The sequence below is a fragment of the Pezoporus flaviventris genome, unplaced genomic scaffold, assembly GCF_033815535.1.
Source record: "Pezoporus flaviventris isolate CSIRO_AGI_PZ_B2104156 unplaced genomic scaffold, CSIRO_AGI_Pfla_v1 ptg000036l, whole genome shotgun sequence".
In the NCBI taxonomy this organism is placed as follows: Eukaryota; Metazoa; Chordata; class Aves; order Psittaciformes; family Psittacidae; genus Pezoporus; species Pezoporus flaviventris.
The window spans coordinates 12,362,067-12,380,964 of NW_026892584.1; positions in this window are offsets into that span (position 1 = coordinate 12,362,067).

Here is an 18,898-nt window from a genome sequence, read left to right on the forward strand (position 1 = left end):
CTAGTACTGTGATTTCTGCTCAGTTTTAGATGCCATTTAGTGCAGGAAAGTTCTGAATTCTTCTTTGGGATTATCAAAAAATAAATGTAATATGTAGGAAGGGAAAAATACAGCAATATTCAGCACTTTCTGCCAAAATTGGACTTGTGAAATAAAAGCCCCATTTGGCCTACAATTAGAACCACTAACTAACCCTCTCACTCTGAGGGCTTTACTGCTTATTACTGTCTGTTCCTATTAGTTTTGCAGAAAGAAGTTATGTAATATGTGGGTACTTGGCAGTCTTCTTTTACAGGGCTCATTTCTTAGACAAGACTTTCCTTTTCACCTCTATTTACCTATTTTATTTAAATATATCCTTTTTACAACCCTAACCGCTTATGTACACAATAGTTTTATAGATGCTAGTGCTAGTTCCTTCTTGCGTCATAAAAGTTACTTCAAGCTATTGCAAAAAAAGGCTGACAAACAAATGCCACATTAAGAAAAAGTGAATATAAAACTATATTTGATCAACCATGCACGCATTGTTTTTTCCTGGCAAAGAATACAGGCAAATGCAATTGAAAAATATTGCCTAATTTATTTGAATGCAGAGACACAGACTTCTTTTTATTACCTCTGCTCTTTGCAGGCATGCTTGCTTTCTGGCATGTACTTCTTATTTTTTTAAATCCATCTTAAATTACTCAAATGATGACATTTCCAGGACCTTCCACAGTATAGTTTCCTTCTCTTATTTTTGAATTCCAGAAATAACTTATATGCCACTTCTTGGCATCTTTGGGCTTTGAGTAAGTCTGAGCAAGTGTTAAGCTTCCCTTGATAGCTATCTACACTGCTAATTTTTCTTTATTTGTGAGTTAATCATGGTAACTGGTAACTGGTGGTACACTGAAGTTATGCCCTTCTTAAATGTATGGCCACCTTTAGTGTGTAATAAACATACATACTTTGACAGCAGCAAAACTAATGTATGTTATTAATACCTGCATTGTAATAGATTGTCTGGGACCATCTAATATTCTTCATCAAAAAGAAAAGGAAAGTCTTTGAGGACTGAATTACAACAGGAAAAAAGCCCTGCAATGACTGCATATGCATTTATATGCATATATGACATGCAGATTGACCAGTCTCTTCATATTTGATACCATTAGTACCACACGCCTTCTAGCGCATTGTACTGACCTCAGTTTTTTAAGTGGTAAGCAGAGTTTAAGGCGTAATAAATAAGATCATGTCATTACAGCTCAGCCTTTTTATATGCCACCTTAAAATCACAGTAAAGTCACTGCATATCTAATCTGAAAAGAAATCTCCACAAGTCTGGCAACTTTTCTAGTGATCACATATACAAGAAAGCAGGTTGGAGATTGGAAAGAAGGTTAAAAGATAAATACTGTGAAAAATTGCATATAAAAAACAAAAGCATGAAGCCTGAAACAGGTATCATCATTGCACAGTACTGTACACTGTAGATTATTAATCTTTAGAGCTTTCTTATGTTTTGGCAAGAAATTGAAAACCAACTTAGATAATGGTAGTGAGGTTAAGTCACTATAGCTCTAGTAGTACACAAAGTGGTACCAACTGTGTTATATCAAGTCTGCAGTTATATTAAATGCTTTATGCCCTCTGGTATAGACATCTATTCTATTCCTTAAGTACTGAAGTATTTTTTCATTTAAAAATACACACCTCACAATATGTTTTAGTGCACACATTCATCTTCAGAACAGTGAAAATTAGAAAATAATTACCAGCTCTGTGCACTGCTTGTCCTTCCAACATACAAATACAGCCCACTGCTTGTACAAGTATCTTACTAAATGCCGTAACTTTATCCTCAACAGAGAATTTTTGCCTTCCAGCATTGTATTGTAAGAAGCTGCACTAATATGCAGCTCAACAGGTGAATGATATTTCATTTATCAGAATACAGACATGTACTTTTAATTTATTCGACATAACACACAGATTCTCAATAAAAAGATTAGGCCATTAGTAATCAGTGATTGCCTTTTGTGGAGGAAAGCATCTCTGAAACTGGATCACTTTGGTACAGAGAAAACTCAGACTGGCTCTGGGGAATAACTGAGGAGAAGCTGATGGTTATGAAGAAGTAGTTTTAAATTCTTGAAATACTGCAGTAATACTGAGATACTGAAAATGAAAACTCTTCTTACAACAGAGAAAGAACAGTACTCTCGTTAAAGCTGCCTGGCCAAGATAAACACTCAGTAAGGATAGTCATTATTTAATCTCTGTGCAGTTTCTGAAGAGAACAAATAATAAACGCTCTGGGAGGAGCTGAAGAATTAACAACAGCTGCTTGCCACAGCTGATAAAAAAGAATGATTATGAGATTGCATATATGTGGAATTTGCACCCATCTTCACGTTTGTGTCTTGGCTTGTGGCAAGTTCCTGGTGCAAGGAAAAGGAGTTCCTGTTTTGTAGACAAATGCCCTTCTTACAACGATATGAATATAGGACTCTACTAACCATTTCCTAAGAAAATTATCCTCTTCATGTAACATAAAAAGAGACCGTTCTCATACATGATAATATAGTGATATCATGTCACATGTTAGTTTTGACTGTGATCGTAGGCTAGAATGCCACATACTCTGTTGCACAGTGTATTTTGTTATGATTACCATTCTAAAATCCAGTGTCTGTTAAAGCACCTGGATTGAAAACAGGGTTATAAACAGAACTTCAAAATGTGAAAAAAAAACAACAAAACCAAACAATATTGTTTATGTTTCTACATTTAGGCTCAATAGTACAATATATTGTCCACTTAAATACAATTTACTTAATATACTTAAGTGCACAAGTATACTTTGTTTTCCAGCATTTTAATCTATGTGGCTTTTTTGCTATAAATTTAAAATAATTTATATTCTTAACTTTATGGGTGATTTGCACAACTTTTTGATGAATGTTTTGTTATTACATCTGTTGGAGGCAAACTTAGACCAAGACAAACAGCTTTTAAAGATCTAGCTCTCCTATTTTGTAGCAGTAGCATAGATCTATATACCCAGACATGAACCTGTTGTGCTAAACACTACATAACCTCTCATTCATATAACATTCCTCAACTCAAAGATCTTTTAATGCAGTTAATGGCATTCACACAGAGGTAACATTTTAGATGTGAATTCATTAATCTTAGATCAACTGTCACCACTGAGTAAAAAGTGGCTTTTGTACACTCCAAATAATCCAGCAAAAATCTTATCTTTTCAGAACAAACTGTTTTTCTAAGTAGGAATGAGTGCTGTGTTTTGATTAGATCTATCTTAGGCAGTTTAGCTGTGGTCACCAAGACTGACAGCTAAGAAACTTCATAACAGATACAGGATGCATACAGCAAAAGAAAACTAGAAATCTAAGGCCATGTAAGGAGCTGCGGTAGAAATCTCCCTAACAAAAATACAGCATAGAATCACAGAATGGTTTGGGTTGGATAGACCTTAAAATCATCTCCTTCTAACCCCTTTGTCATGGACTGGGATACCTCACACTAGACCTTGTCACCCCAGGCTCTGTTCAACCTGGCATATTTTGGACCTTTTCACATCTTACATAAAAAGAGCATTTGTCATTGAAGGAGTAACAATTTTGGCAGCAAAAAGTTCTCTTGACAAGCCATACAGTGATTCTACCTCTTTGTTTCACCACTTTATAAACAAAGCTGTTAGCACCAATTTCAAACCACTCTCCTATAGAATTTGGCTTGAGATATCATAATAGAGAATTAAAATTCTGAAGTTTTGCATGCAATATAATTAAATGCTCATGAAAAAGGGCCAGAGTAAAGTAAATCTTATTGTTTCAGCTATACTTCCACCGAAGTTCCACTCAGGTGGAAAACAACAGTTTTTAACCATCTAAGAACTGTAATGGTAAACACAGAGTTTTAATATGATCAAGAAATGCATTCCAGTTGATACAGAAACTAAGAAAGCTGTTTCAGATTATTTTTCATAAATCACAATGTTGACATGTTCACAGAATAACCTAGACACTTGCAGTTATTACACATTACATTACAATCACCAGAAGGCATTAGATCCACTGTGTTTGTGTTCAGTGTCTCTGCACTTCCCAGCTAACTGGGCTTCCTCTTTCCTGCCAGGGCTCCCTCTGATTTACTAGCTGATATTCTCACAGTTATCTTGCCTCAACAAGAGTGGAGGGATATCCACCAGTACATTCCCACAGTTTTGGTGAAGACACTCTCAAAATTCATGTTTAAATCTTCTCATGTTGCAGCAACATTTTTGGAGTCAGTGTTGGACTAAGTCTGACTCAGCACTATCAGATGGAATTAAGTATGCTTAGAAAATATCAAACATACCAGTTTCTTCAGGGAGTTTAAATGCAAGGTCACTTCATTCCTGAATTTCTAGTGCCAAGGAAGGAGACAGGACATGTAGACAGCTTAAAGCAAATTCGTTGATTATAAAGCATGTACATTAACATATCTTTAGGCACCTCAGGAATTTTCTGCTGGAAACCTCAGGCACACACAACACAGTATTTCAGTAGCACTTTTTGGACCGATCTCATTTAGAGGCCTTGGTGCTATTTTAGAGTTTGTCTTTCACTTTCTAATACCACTTTTTTATATCACAACAAGCCTCAATAGAGTGTAACTGGGTGCTGCTGCTCACAATGCAAGCTCTGAAGGCACTATACTCCAACTAGTACAGTAATTCCTGTGAAGAAAATAAGCCTATTTGCTAGCCTGCCAAGAAAGAAACATTTAAAATGTTTTACTTGAGTGATAACCAGTTTCCACACTGTTTTAGCAAAGTGGATAACATCTGCTGTTGTCAGTTATGAATTTTCTCTGAGTCAGTCTCTTCTCCCAAGTAACAAGTGATAGGATAAGACAAAATGGCCTCAAGTTGCACAAGGGGAAAAATTGGATATAAAGAAACATTTCTCCATTCAGTGAAGGGTTGTCAAGCACTGGAACAGGCTGCCCAGGGAAGTGGTTGAGTCACCATGTCTGGAAGTATTTAAAAGACATGCAGATGTGCTTAGGGATTTGGTTTAATGGTATATTTGGCAGTATTATGTTAACGTTAATAAACATCTTAATATAAGCATAGAATCATAGAATAGTTAGGGTTGCAAAGGACCTTAAAATCATCTAGTTTCAACCCCCCCTGGCATGGGCAGGGACACCTCACACTACACCACGTCACCCAAGGCTCTGTACAAGCTGGCTTTGAACACCACCAGGGACGGAGCATTCACAACTTTCTTGGGCAACGCATTCCAGTGCCTCACCGCCCTCACAGGAAAGAACTTCTTCCTTATATCTAACCTGAACTTCCCCTGAACCTGTTACCCCTTGTCCTATCACTACAGTCCCTAATGAAGAGTCCCTCCCCACCATCCTTATAGGCCCCCTTCAGATACTGAAAGGCTGCTATGAGGTCTCCACACAGCCTTCTCTACTCCAGGCTGAACAGCCCCAACTTTCCCAGCCTGTCTTCATACGGGAGGTGCTCCAGTCTCCTGATCATCCTCGTGGCCCTCCTCTGGAATTATTCCAACAGTTCCATGTCCTTTTATGTTGAGGACACCAGAACTGTCCACAATACTTCAAGTGGGGTCTCACAAGAGCAGAGTAGAGGGGCAGGATCAACTCCTTCGACCTGCTGGTCATGATCCTTTTGATGCAGCCCAGGATACAGTTGGCTTTCCTGGCTGCAAGCGCACACTGCAGCCAGCTCATGTTCATTTTCTCATCAACCAGCACCCCCAGGTTCTCCTCTGCAGGGCTGCTCCAAATCTCTTCTTTGCCCAGCCTGTAGTTGTGCCTGGGATTGCTCCGACCCAGCTGTAGGACCTTGCACTTGGCATGGTTAAAATTCGTAAGGTTGGCATTGGCCCACGTCACAAGCATGTCGAGGTCCCTCTTGATGGCATTCCTTCCCTCCAGCATGTCAACCGAACCACACATCTTGGTGTCATCGGCAAACTTGTTGAGGGTGCACTCAGTCCCACTGTCCAAGTCAGCGACAAAGATATTGAACAAGACTGGTCCCAACACAGATCCCTGAGGGACACCACTCGTTACTGGTCTCCAGCTGGACATCGAGCCATTGTCCAGAGCTCTTTGCGTGAGGCCATCCAGCCAGGTCTTTGTCCACCGAGTGGTGCATCGAGCAAACTGATGTCTCTCCAATTTAAAGACAAGGATGTCATGTGGGACAGTGTCGAACACTTTGCAAAAGTCCAGGTGGATGACATCAACTGCTCTACCCCTGTCCATCAGTTCCATAGCCCCATCATAGAAGGCCATCAGATTGGTCAGGCAGGATTTCCCCTGAGTGAAGCCATGCTGGCTGTCACCAAGCACCTTGTTGTTTTTCATGTGCCTTAGCATGCCTTCCAGGAGAATCTGCTCCAAGATTTTGATAGGCAGAGTTGAGACTGACTGGTCTGTAGTTCTTCGTGTCATCCATTTTCCCCTTCTTGAAAATGGGGGTTATATTTCCCTTTTTCCAGTCATCGGGAACTTCACCTGACTGCTATGATTTTTCAAATATGATGGACAGTGGCTTCGCAACTTCATTTGCCAGCTCCTTCAGGACCCGCGGATGGATTTCATCAGGTCCCATGGACTGGTCAGGGGCAACCAACCAGAGCTTAGGGACATGCTGGGCATTGGTCAGCAGGTAGTGAGCAATTGTATTGTGCATCACCTGCTTTTCCTGAATTTTATTCCACCTTCTTGTTTTTTGTTTGTTTGTTTGTTTTTTTTTCCCTATTAATATTATTGGTGGTGGTGGTTTTGTTGGGTTTGTTAATTTCAGTTATTAAACTGTTTTTATATCAACCCATGGGTTTTACCTTCTGCCTATCCTCCTGCTCATACCACTTGGTATTTAGTTGCTGTCTGGGGTTAAACCATGGCAGATAGATTCTATTCTCTGCAGCAACCTTAACCAGCTGGAGGAAAGCTTTCAATTCAAACAATGCTTCGAAGTCACATAAAGGCAGAGAACTCAAGATTATAGGCCAGACTAAAGAGGGTTCTTTGCAAATTCTTACCATGTTTCCTTCCTCCTCCTTCCTTGAACTTAAGTGGAGTTTACCACAACTTGACCTTTAATTGCCAAAATCCCAGGAAGTCAGAATTTTTTCTCGCTAGATACCTGTGCTAGTCTCATTCAGCATCCTGTAAGACAATCTTATCATACAAAAGAGATTATTTCTATTTTATGGAAAGCAACTTCTTCCTCTAGTCCACAGTATTTGATATCCAGCAACAAATGAAGCACTTCATAATAGGCTCAGTGTGAGACATAGCATTTGTTTACACAGAGAAGAAATTAATAACATTCTATTTCCAATCTAAATGCATCTTGATTCATCCTGCAGTTGGTGAATATTACAAACAACACAAATACTGTTCTTTTGCAGAGAGAATGGTATCACATTCAGAGCCCTTTGTGGTTACTCAAGAAAAAGCATTCCCACAGTCTTCAAAAGGCCTGGGCTTTCAACCACCAGCATCCTGTGACCGACATAAAATCTGTAAAATTAAGCACTGTCAAAACAAGAAACTTCCTCCATCTGTCTCCTCAGGATCAGCAGTTTTCTGAAAAGAGGAAGAACACTGTCATTTACTTTGTGTTTAGCAAGGAGAAAGCAAAGAAGCCAAATGGGAGTGTAGTAAAGCAAAATATATTTCAGAGAAGGAGAAATCTAGACAATTGCCACTGACAGTTATTTTGTTCTGGCATCCCCATCCTTGCAAAGCAGCAACATAGTCACACCTTCCTAGAGAGTATGTTATTACATCCAATTCATGAATTAGGCATCAAAAAAAAGAACACCCGGGTTGGAGGCACCTGTTGTCTTTTCCTGTTGACTCTACTGGTGAGACATCTGATTGAGTAACCTCTGTCTTCTAATGAAGTCTGGAAATTGAATTTGCTGTCTAAACAGTAACAAAAAAAAGATATCCTAGTTTTACAGCAAATTTCTTCAGTTTTTCATAGGTAAAATTAAGACAAGGCCAACGAGTACTTGCTGAAAAAGTTTCTGTGTATATATAGTTTACTGATTCAACTCTTCACAACTCACGGACCTCACACAGAAATAATTGTCTCGGTGTGGTATATATGTAGTATATATAACTGATAAACATGAATTAAACATGGGGGGGGGGGGGGGAGGGGAGGATTAGCATCTCATTGGAAGAAGACACAGTCTCGATTAAGAACTAGTTCCCAAAAGCAGACTGTCCTCTGCCAGTAGATGGCATCGTTTCTCTTTATGAAAAGGGATCAACGGAAAAAGTGCTAAAAGCGAAAGCTGTGGCCACTATGTAGATATTTTTGCTCTTCAATTTTAACATAAAACAATTCTTCGCCTTAGGTGCTGGTTTTGTATTCCAGTGGCCAGTTAACAGACAAAAGAAAGACCATACACAATCTGACCACACGAGGGGGCTGAGAAACAGAGACACAGAAAATACCGAATCTCACAGTAATGGTGCAGTAAAGATCTGGTTTCTGGTGCCTGTGAAAAAGAGGAGTGGAGAGAATTTACAGAAAGTCCTGCACCAATTCAAAACAAGTGAAAATTTCTGATACTGAATAATTAGGCATGACGTTTTCATATAAAAAAAAATTTTGTTCACTTTTTTCTTTTAATCATTCTGTGCAGATGGGTGCAGGCCCTGAATCACAATTATTTTTAAACCACTCTTCTATTATCTACAAATAGGTGGTGTGTGATGCAGTAATTCATGAATAATCTTATTAAACTGAACTACAGCCCCTACATAATACATAACAGCATGAAGCTGTGCCAGGGGAAGTTCAGATTGGACATTAGGAAAAGGTTCTTCACTGAGTGGGTAGTCAGTCACTGGAACAGGCATCTCCAGGGAAGTGGTCATGGCATCAAGCCTGTTTGAGTTCAAGGATCATCTGGATTACACCATAAAGCCATTTGGCTCTGTTTTAGGTAGTCCTGCAAGGAACACGGAATTGCTCTCAGTGATTCTTACTGGTCCTTTGCAACTCAAGGTATTCTATGATTCTATGATATGTATTAATAGCTATTTAATATGTAATACTACATATTAAATAATCACTGCTCTTTATAGCTAAAGAACATTGCAATGATCTTCTAGTATAGGTTTTTTAATTGGAAATGTCTAGGTTTGGCTCTGTATGAAAGAATATTTTTTAAAGAAATGCACACTAGAAAACTATTTTTGGAAACAGAAATAACATTTCAATAGGAATAGTTTATACATACATATCAATGAAATAAAATAGGACCTTAGAAGCAGCTGTATAAAAATAAGCTGTAGTGTATAAAGTACTTCATTGGCTCATTGGTTTGTAATTTTTGGCTTAAAATGTTTTTTCTGCTACTTTACAGAAGATACAGTATCTTAGGATAAAGGCATTTTCCACTCTATCTGAAACTCTAAGGTTCCGTATACCTGATACTGATTCTTCAATATGTTGTAGGTCTTGTCCTGTACATTACAATATTATAATAGACTGTACATAAAACCATATTTTTTGCACTACTGCCAATTCAATGTGATGTTGGGTGGAGCTAACAAATTAAGCTAATACAAGAGGAATCATAGTCTTTTTTAGATTCTCTCCTTGATTACTTTTTTGCTTTACAAGCGTGGATGTACATGTGTATACATACACATGTTCCTGCGATATTCAACGAAATCCATTTATACACTTTTATCCAGAACCCTGGAAATCTTCCAGGAGTATTACGGCCACTACTTTTGCTTAGAAATCTTAGGATAACTATCAAGAAGGAAGACAGAAAACATTTTTAAAGTATTCTTCTTGCTAAGAGTAATTCCAATTCTAAAATGATTATTGGTATGATTGGTATGATGTGTACAAGCTATTTAAGCCTAAGGAGCAATAATACAAAACAGTTCTGGCAGTAATATGAAAACATAGTATCACCTAGTTAAACAGAAGAATATAATTTCCAGAAAACAGAACCCTATCAGGCCTATTTTTCACTACACTGGGACACTAATTCACTAGTCTGAGAGAAAACATGTTATTTGGGATGCTTAAGATCATTCCAGGCCAAAGGTGCTTGAGCAATCAGTTCCATCTGTCTCCGCATACCAGAAAGGGAGTATCTGCAGCTCCTTCACAGACTTCCTGGCTCCAGCACTGATCCACTTAAAGGAACTGTTCTCAAAACCCACACGGACTCCTGACTCGTAAATGGAACTCTCCTGCAACCACCCTGGTTTCTCTCTGCAGAGAGGACTCACTGCACAGGTGGAGGCAAGATCTGCAGCTTCCAGTTCTGCTAAGTAAGAATTAGAAGTCCCTCAACAATGGTGGCAGAGTTTAAGGGATCTTCATGTGTAGTCCATAAACACAGTCACACACTGTAATTAGCTGTGCTCACTGCACTGATGCACTGCAGCACTGTTTGCTGCAGCAGCTGCTTCCAGCTTCTCACTGAGACAGTATTCATAGGCAGTTTTTCAGTCACCACTTCTCCACTATGCTCTTTCATCTCTCCTCCACACAGCACCAGCAGAGTACAGACAGATGCTAGGTGACATGATAAATTAAATTAGTTAACCCACAGTAACTGGCTGATGGAAAGGGCAGGTAAACCACAGTAATTTATACAGTATTATAATTTATACAGTAAATTCTAGAATTTATGCAGTAGTTTAAGCTAATCTGGTTTACTTTGTATTGCCTCAAACTAGCAACATAATTTTCAAAGATCAGCTGATCTTTGAAATACACTGAAATGCTGAAATTATAACCTCATTTTTAAACTCTAAATTTAAGAAAGAAGTTCTTCCGAACTTGGCACCCTATCTCCAAGAACCCAGGTGAAGCAGCAGTGTCACATTATACACTCCAGCACTTACATCTAGCAACTACCTACTCTGCAGCGCACATGTCTCATCTTAATATATATGAAGAAAGTGAGCATGTGGAGCAAGTGAAGATGAATAAAAAGGTTGCCAGAAGAAGAAGAATACCAAAAGCATCACTGTAGCTAGAAGCTTCAGTTTCAGCAGAGGACTAGCTGTGTCAGCTCTTTGGGGGTGGAGCTGATCAGTGGGGAAAGAAGGAGCTTGAAAGGGTTATACGAAGTGACTCTGATCATAACACTGTTACTTTCCTAATAAAAAGGTAAATTTCTTTCATATGGGTACCATTTTCAGAGACAGTTTTGTACAGAGCTCTCTCTCTAGCAGTAACGCCGAAAAGCTTTGCACTCTTCGTATGAGTCACTTCACCATTGCTTACAGTAAAAATAACACTATGTGTCTCCCAGCCCTGTGAGAAAGTACAAGCAGCAGACAGCCTTTACACTCTGTTCCAAAGATGAAACTATTTGAATAAACATTAAGAAGTATTACCTTGTCAGAATTCACTGGCATCATATGGTGGGGCTGAAAAAACAGACACATTGCACAGGAAATGGAAAATAATAGGAAAGACCTACCCCTGGTGGGAATTCATGGACCAAAGAAAGGCGGAAAGGGCAGGAAGTCTGTAAACAGTAATACCAGTCTTTATTGTCATGTTTGCTCCCTTTATTCCCAGGCAAGCCCAAAGAATACAGACCCAAGCTTGTTCCCATAAGAGGGTGACAGTTGCCAGTCTCATGCCCTCTAACTTGACCTCTGATTAGCTCCTCTGTCAGCCAATTGTGCTGTCCAAATTCTAGAATACTGAAAAAAAAACAATAAAACAGTCTGTGACCTCTGAAAGTTTGCTATTTACTTTTCTGCAGTAATGTACACGAGCCGCTGGCTTCCTATTGACTTTTCACTGCATATATTCCAACATACTTCAAAGTGGGCCCTCAAAACAAGACACTGCAAACTACTGCATTGTAAAGCATGCACCATGATCCAGGTCATTCACAATAAACTAACCAGAGAACACTGTAACTTATTAACCAACTTTCTCTCCTAGCATTGTTCACAGTTCTACAGACACAGAACTGCTGGGAGCCTGTTGCAATCACTGACAACCAGTCTGTCTCAGGAAGTTACTCTAGGGCACTACCAGTAGGAAAAGCTGGTTTACACAGGTTTCATTAAAATAATAGTAACAGGATGGCTTAAATATTGCCTATTAAGGATCCAGAATTAAGCTTTGCAGACACTTTCCCTTTACATTCCATGCCATGAGACACCTAATGAATGTTCATTGAGAATCTGTGATCTAGTTTGGAGTGTTTTCTTTAAATAATAATATTTAGGTTAATCCAGATACATGGAAGAAGAATGATGACTGGAAGGCTTTAAATTTCTCTTTCTACCTGACATAGCAGGCAGAAATAAAGGGTAGCTGTTTCCCAGGAGAGGTGTCTCAGGGGAATAAAAGGAGCCATCAGACTGCAAAAGCAAATAATCCTAGTTGTGAAAATCACACAATGCTACTGTATGTGATGCTACTGTACTGGTTAAAGGGGAGATTGACTTTGTTCCAACAGGAAAGAACTGGTACTCCCAGAGGGAAGAGAGCATGGTGTTTACTTGCTAGAATTATGACATGCCTCTAGAAGCAACACAGTGACACTACCAAAAGGGCAGGAACTCTACTGCTATCCAATGAAGTTATAACTAAAATCCATGAGAAAATTAGAAGCAATGTGGACATGCAGAACTAGCTCAGAGAATGAACTATACAACGCAGCAACAGAGCTGACCTTGAATGAATACGGAACGAAAATTACACGAAGACAATTTTCTACCACACTTTTGCACGTACTGCTTGCCCTGGCATGTTACAGGTGGAAGTCACAGACATTACGGTGGGACTATTAAAGTAACACAGAACAAGATGATGCATTACACAAAACTATCAGGATAAGTTTCCCTTTCTTTTTGTTAGTCAATAAAATCTGCCATGACAGAAAAAAAACACCAAGATAATCACTCTGATTTAATGACACAAGTTGTCTCTTACAGCGTAGCCCTCAGAAATCTAAAGTTTCAATTTCCTGACATAAGGACTGGTAGAAAAGAGATATGCACATAGAAGTAAACACTGACTCCATTCAGAGTTTTCCACAATGAAAAAAATGTCTGTAAACACATCTTTCAAGTTACTGGTTTCAGGTTTTATGCATTGTGATCTGTAAGCATTTAGTACTTCTGATTTTGCAGAGGACTGCAAGAAACATGGGAGCATGGCCATGAACCTCCCACGAACCCTGATGATGAATCTCCCTAGTCTGCCGTTATGTGAAGTCCACTAGAACATACAACTTAATCAGTTTTAAAATGCATCCAAGCACGAAATTATAATGATGGTGGTGACAATGTAATACAGGTATAAATTCCAGAATTACTCGTGGGTTTAAATGACAGCTTATTACAAAGTTACTGAACTAGAATTTTGCAGGCTGAATATGTAGGTCTTTCCACCTCTCAGATGAGTGCCCTATCCCAGGAAGCTACAGGACTGTGCTGCTTTTTATTTGCTTTATTCCTGTTCCCTTGTATCTTGCTGCACAGTTGCACAGTATCAATAAGATAGGAAAAAGCAGTATTGCTGCACCCTGGTAAAATGTAAGATACGTGGATTTGTGTTCCCACAGACTGAGTGGAAAACAGAAATCTTCTTCTGAGCAAATTCTTAGAGAAGACATTAGTTACTCAGATTTGCTTTTGGCCACAAATCGTTCCGTAGGAAGAAAATATTCAAGATGCATACTGAGAATTTATCTAATGGCAACACACGTACAGCCTGGCAATTGCAAATGACAAATGTTCTCATCAGTAAAAAACAACAAAGAGTTATTCCAAGTCCCAGAACAGATTGCCTGGCATTGCTTGACACTACGAGCAGTCATTCTGCTCCTCTATTAGAGGCAATTATATAAATTCTATAAAATCATCTTTTCTGTCTTTTACTTCTTTCATTTCATTATTCCCAAATTGCCATCACATAGAAAATCAGATACTAGTGTACAATAGTAGTCCCCAAATGGGAATAGCAGAATATTGTTACTTTTTATTATCTAGAAATACTATGTACAATTGAGCTGAAGTGTCCTGGTTTGGGCTTGGCTAGAGTTAATTTTCTCCCTAGCAGCTGGTGCAGTGCTGCTTTAGTCTGAGAACAATGCTGATAAACACACTGATGTTTTAGTTGTTGCTGAGTACTGCATACTTTAAATCAAGGACTTTTCAGTCGCTCATGCTCTGCCAGTGAGATAGTGCACAAGCCAGGAAGCAGTAGAGACAAGACAGCTGGCCCAAACCAGCCAAAGAGATACTCCATACCACAGCACGTCATGCTCAGTACATAAACTGGCAGGAGTTAGCCAGAAGGGGCTGATCACTGCCCAGGGACCAGCTGGGCATCAGTCAGCAGGTGGTGAGCAATGGTACTGTGCATCACTTGTGTTGTTTTTTTTTCTTGAGGGTGGGGTTTATTCCTTTCCTAGTAGTAGGAGTAGTAGTGTTGTATTTTACTTTAATTTCTATTATTAAACTATTCTTACCTCAACCCATGGGTTTTTACATATGTCATATTTTCTGATTCTCCTCCCCATCCCGCTGCAGACTGTTGTGAGGGTGAGCAAGCAACTGCATGGTGCTTAGTTGCCTGCTGGGGTTAAGCCACAACATGAAGTTAACATGAAAATGGTTTCTAGTCAATAGGCAGTAGCACAGTTCTTACTAGTTAACAGAAATCTTCAGTCTACATTTTTCAGGTGTAAACTGCTAAGTAACAACACAGAGCATCTTCCTTGATTCAAACTAAGCTTTCCCCATTTATTCTGCGCACATGGTACTGAGAAAAGTGTTAGCACACATCTGTGACTATCTGTTCTAGGTGCTCATCGGCCTGTGTTTGGGAGTTTCTTGCTGTAAATTCCTTCACATGCATTTCCAGCTCTAATAAATGAGCATGGTATTCGTTGATCTGCTCTATTGCTTGGCATGGGACAGCCCATTCCCTTTTTCTGCAAAATTGGGCCACTTAAAGTGCGCTCACTCAAAATCTAGACACAGCAAGAGTTTATCCATAAAACTTTATCAGTACAAAACCAAGAACAGTTCTTATATTTTCCTTTTTCATTTTTTTCCATACATTAAACCAGACTTTTCAGGGAAGATGGCCAGGCTGGTAGGGGAAAATCATCATATTGGAGTCCAAGATTACAGAACGGTTGCTATCTGTTAAAGCAAAAGAAATAAACACATGGGGAAGAGCTTAAAACTCTCACCCAGTATCAGCTCCAGATACCTCGTGTTGTTTATAAACTCTTGAGATGACACAAAGAAATGAGTCACCCATGAAACTGTCAGCGTTTTTTTAAAAGCCAAGCCTTATTTCTAGATTACAGTCACAATGCTGTCTACATCTTGTAACAAAAGCCTTAATTTATGAAAAATTACAAAGATACCTAAGATCAGATATTAAAAAAAATCAAGAGCAGCTGTTTGGAATCTAGCTAGGTATCATGAAAGATGTGTTCAAACTGTGAAAAATCCCAACACAGAAACTTCTTATCTCCTGCACGATGGTAGGTGAGTCATATTATAAACATACAGGTCATCATTACACAGTACTATCCAACTGTCCAACATACTTCATTCTGTCTAGACAATATTACACTAATGTTCCCTTTGATTTTTTTAGCCAAGAAACTAACAAATTAATTGTGATAGCTCTATAGTCCAGTTTGTGAGAAGTAAGAAAGAAAGGTAAAAGTCCTTTGGGATTTCTTTTTAAAGTATGTGTGGGCTTCAACAACTACTATGGTGGTTCAAAAGCAGGTTTTAGTTGAGTTCAGTAAAAATCATTTTGGTGCCCCCTAACAGAAACTTTTCCGGCACTGAAAAAAAAGACATTAAACTCAGTTCGTCAATATGATTTTCTTACATAGCATCATTGCATCTGCAATTCAAGTAGTACTTTTTCTATCTAACAAAGAGAGTCTAGAAGTATGTATCAGCTTCTCAGCACACTTCCTGACCCCATACTAAATAGGGGGGTATATACATATGTGTTCTACAACTAGTCATACACACATCCTTCCTGAAATAGGGATGCTTCCTCTGAAACACAAATTGCAAAGGAATTTCCAGAATATAGCTGCCATTCTATTTGGATGACTGTGATTTCCCATCTCATCCCAAACAGGATTAACTGTCATCCTATAAACCCCATGCTATTTTAATTCACTAGTAGACGAAGTCAATAAATTGTATCTTGCCTCCCTTTCCTTTGGGCTGACTGACCATTATAGAGAAAAAAAGAATACCAAGATACTCTGCCAGTAAACAAGTAATTCCTTAAATATTTTTTTCACATTTTCACTGACCATGAAAAAAAGGATTTATATTCCTTCTGTTACTAGTTTCGCAAAAGCATATTGTGAACTCAAATGTGCATTCAGGTATTTAAGCATACCATATTTCTAAGACTTGTTTTAGGTCTCATGGTTATAAATATGGGGGTTCTTTTTGAAGCAATACTTTAAATTAAATATTAATTTTATTTTTCATATGTATTTAGCTCAGGAAGGCAATGGAGAAGGTGCAATTTTTTAAGAAAGAAAAGCTAACACCTTGCCATCAATGCACATCAAAGAAAAAAACAAATCAGCAATTCATGATGATCCATTTAGAGCACCCAGTGACAAGGCAGTTCCATAATTAATACTACACTATTAAAGCACTACTATTGTTTATGATTGTTCACACCCTCAGCAAGTTTGCCAATGACACCAAGCTGTGTGGTTCAGTTGATACGCTGGAGGGAAGGAATGCCATCCAGAGGGACCTTGACATGCTTGTGAAGATGCAAGGAAGAAGTTCTTTACTGTGAGGCTGGTGAGGCACCAGAATGGGTTGCCCAAGAAAGTTGTGAATGCTCCACCCCTGACGGTGTTCAAGGCCAGGTTGGACAGAGCCTTGGGTGACGTAGTTTAGTGTGAGGTGTCCCTGCCCATGGCAGGGGGGCTGGAACTAGATGATTTTAAGGTCCTTTGCAACCCTAACTATTCTATGATTCTATACTTATATTTAGATGTTTCTTTAAATTCAATCAGATGCCAGTAAAGAAGTAAGCATCCCTCTCCTGTTTTTGTTAAGTAAGGTCATTCGCTTAATACTACCTTTGGCAAATTCTCATCCTTTATTTCTTAAATTTACCACTTACTCCTTTTTCATCACCATTTGTCTCATCTTTGCTATAACCTTATGTCGTGCTTTTACAGCAGTGGGAAATAACACTGGATGATATTCATTTTGATAAGGTATATATGAGAGCAAATTATGTGCATCAACAGCTGGATTTTGCCTTGATGGATTACTCCACCAATGCTTCCCAGCCATGTGAGCTACCTTAACCTGTCTTCATTATCCCAGTGATACGACAGCCCTGTAACTGCACTCAGATAAGGGCTGAGTTCAGAAGCTGCAACCTCCTTTGGAAGCTCTGTCTGGGTCTAAGAATCCAATAGTGAAGGGAAAATGACCCTAAAACTCGAATATGGATGTTAAACAGGACTTTATTAATTGCTCTTAAGTTTTTGTTTAAAAATGCCAAATAAAGAAGCATGTTTCTTTATTTGGAATATTAATATGGAATATTGAGAAACACTTCGGTAAAATAATTACAGATCATAATAAAATGCAAAATCTTAAGAAACAGGAAAAGATAACTCTCACTGAAATTGTGTATTTGTTTTTCTTAAAAATTATTAAAGCAATATGCATAAATATTCATCTACAAGTAGATAATGTTGTAGTGCTGCACCTGTGTAAATCCAGGGAATGACTCCTATGAAGCAGTAGATCTTGTCTATTTATGCCAGGTCCAATTTTTTCCTGTTAAATGTAAAGTCAAAAGTGAAAACTCATGAACCTTCTTTTTCTAAATAATTAATTTTAATGTAGATTGAAGAAGAAATTTTTGGCTTTCAAGTTCAGAAATGCTCAAATCACTTTGCACAATTGCATATAAAATATGGGTAGTGCTGTTACTGTGCTGTTAAATGTGACAGCCATTCTGTACTCTGCAATATTTCAAACACCATCGAAATGCAACCATACAAATGTCACTTCTGCCTGCAGAACTTTATAAATGAAGCAATATTAATCAATTAAGGGACATTGGAGTGCATGTAGAAGCAGCCAAGTCTACCTGACGTTTACAATCGGGATTTCTGGGTGAGCAGTCAAGTTTAAACTGCAGAACTGCCAAGGCACACGGATTCTCTGTCAGATAAAACGGATTTCCTGATCCACACTGAGGGAAAGCAAGAAACTGTTGCCTATAGCCAGACAACAGAAAATTTTGCTATTATACCACTTATCCATTATATGCTATCGTAACATTTACCAAACCTATTTACTTCTGCTCACGGAAATATGTGGTGAAAATTGGCTATGTGGGAGTCATCTACCTATTTCCACTCCAAATTTCTGAAGATGTGATTTTCATGTTAATTACCATGACACAGAGTGACACTCCTAGGCTACTCGGTAAGGGAAAGTCCTGTCCAATTATTTTGAGTAGAAATTAAGATCCCCAAACACATGAGCTAATGCGAATGTGAAGGGTCCCTAAGTACCATATTAATTACCTATTTATCCTGTACCAAATAGACCAGAAGAGTAAAAACATATCTTGCCCCTTTACATTGCATGCACTTGCTATGCTTAATGAAAGGATTTATTTTCCAAATTACCTACTTGTCTGGCTTATCAGACCTCCTACTCCTGCAGTATTAAGGGTTTCCTTTCACAGAGACAAAGCGGCTCTGCAGTATTATATACTCTTCAGAAGAGATACTTTTCAGAGGGGAAAGTGCCCATCAAATTAGTTTCTTTCCATCCT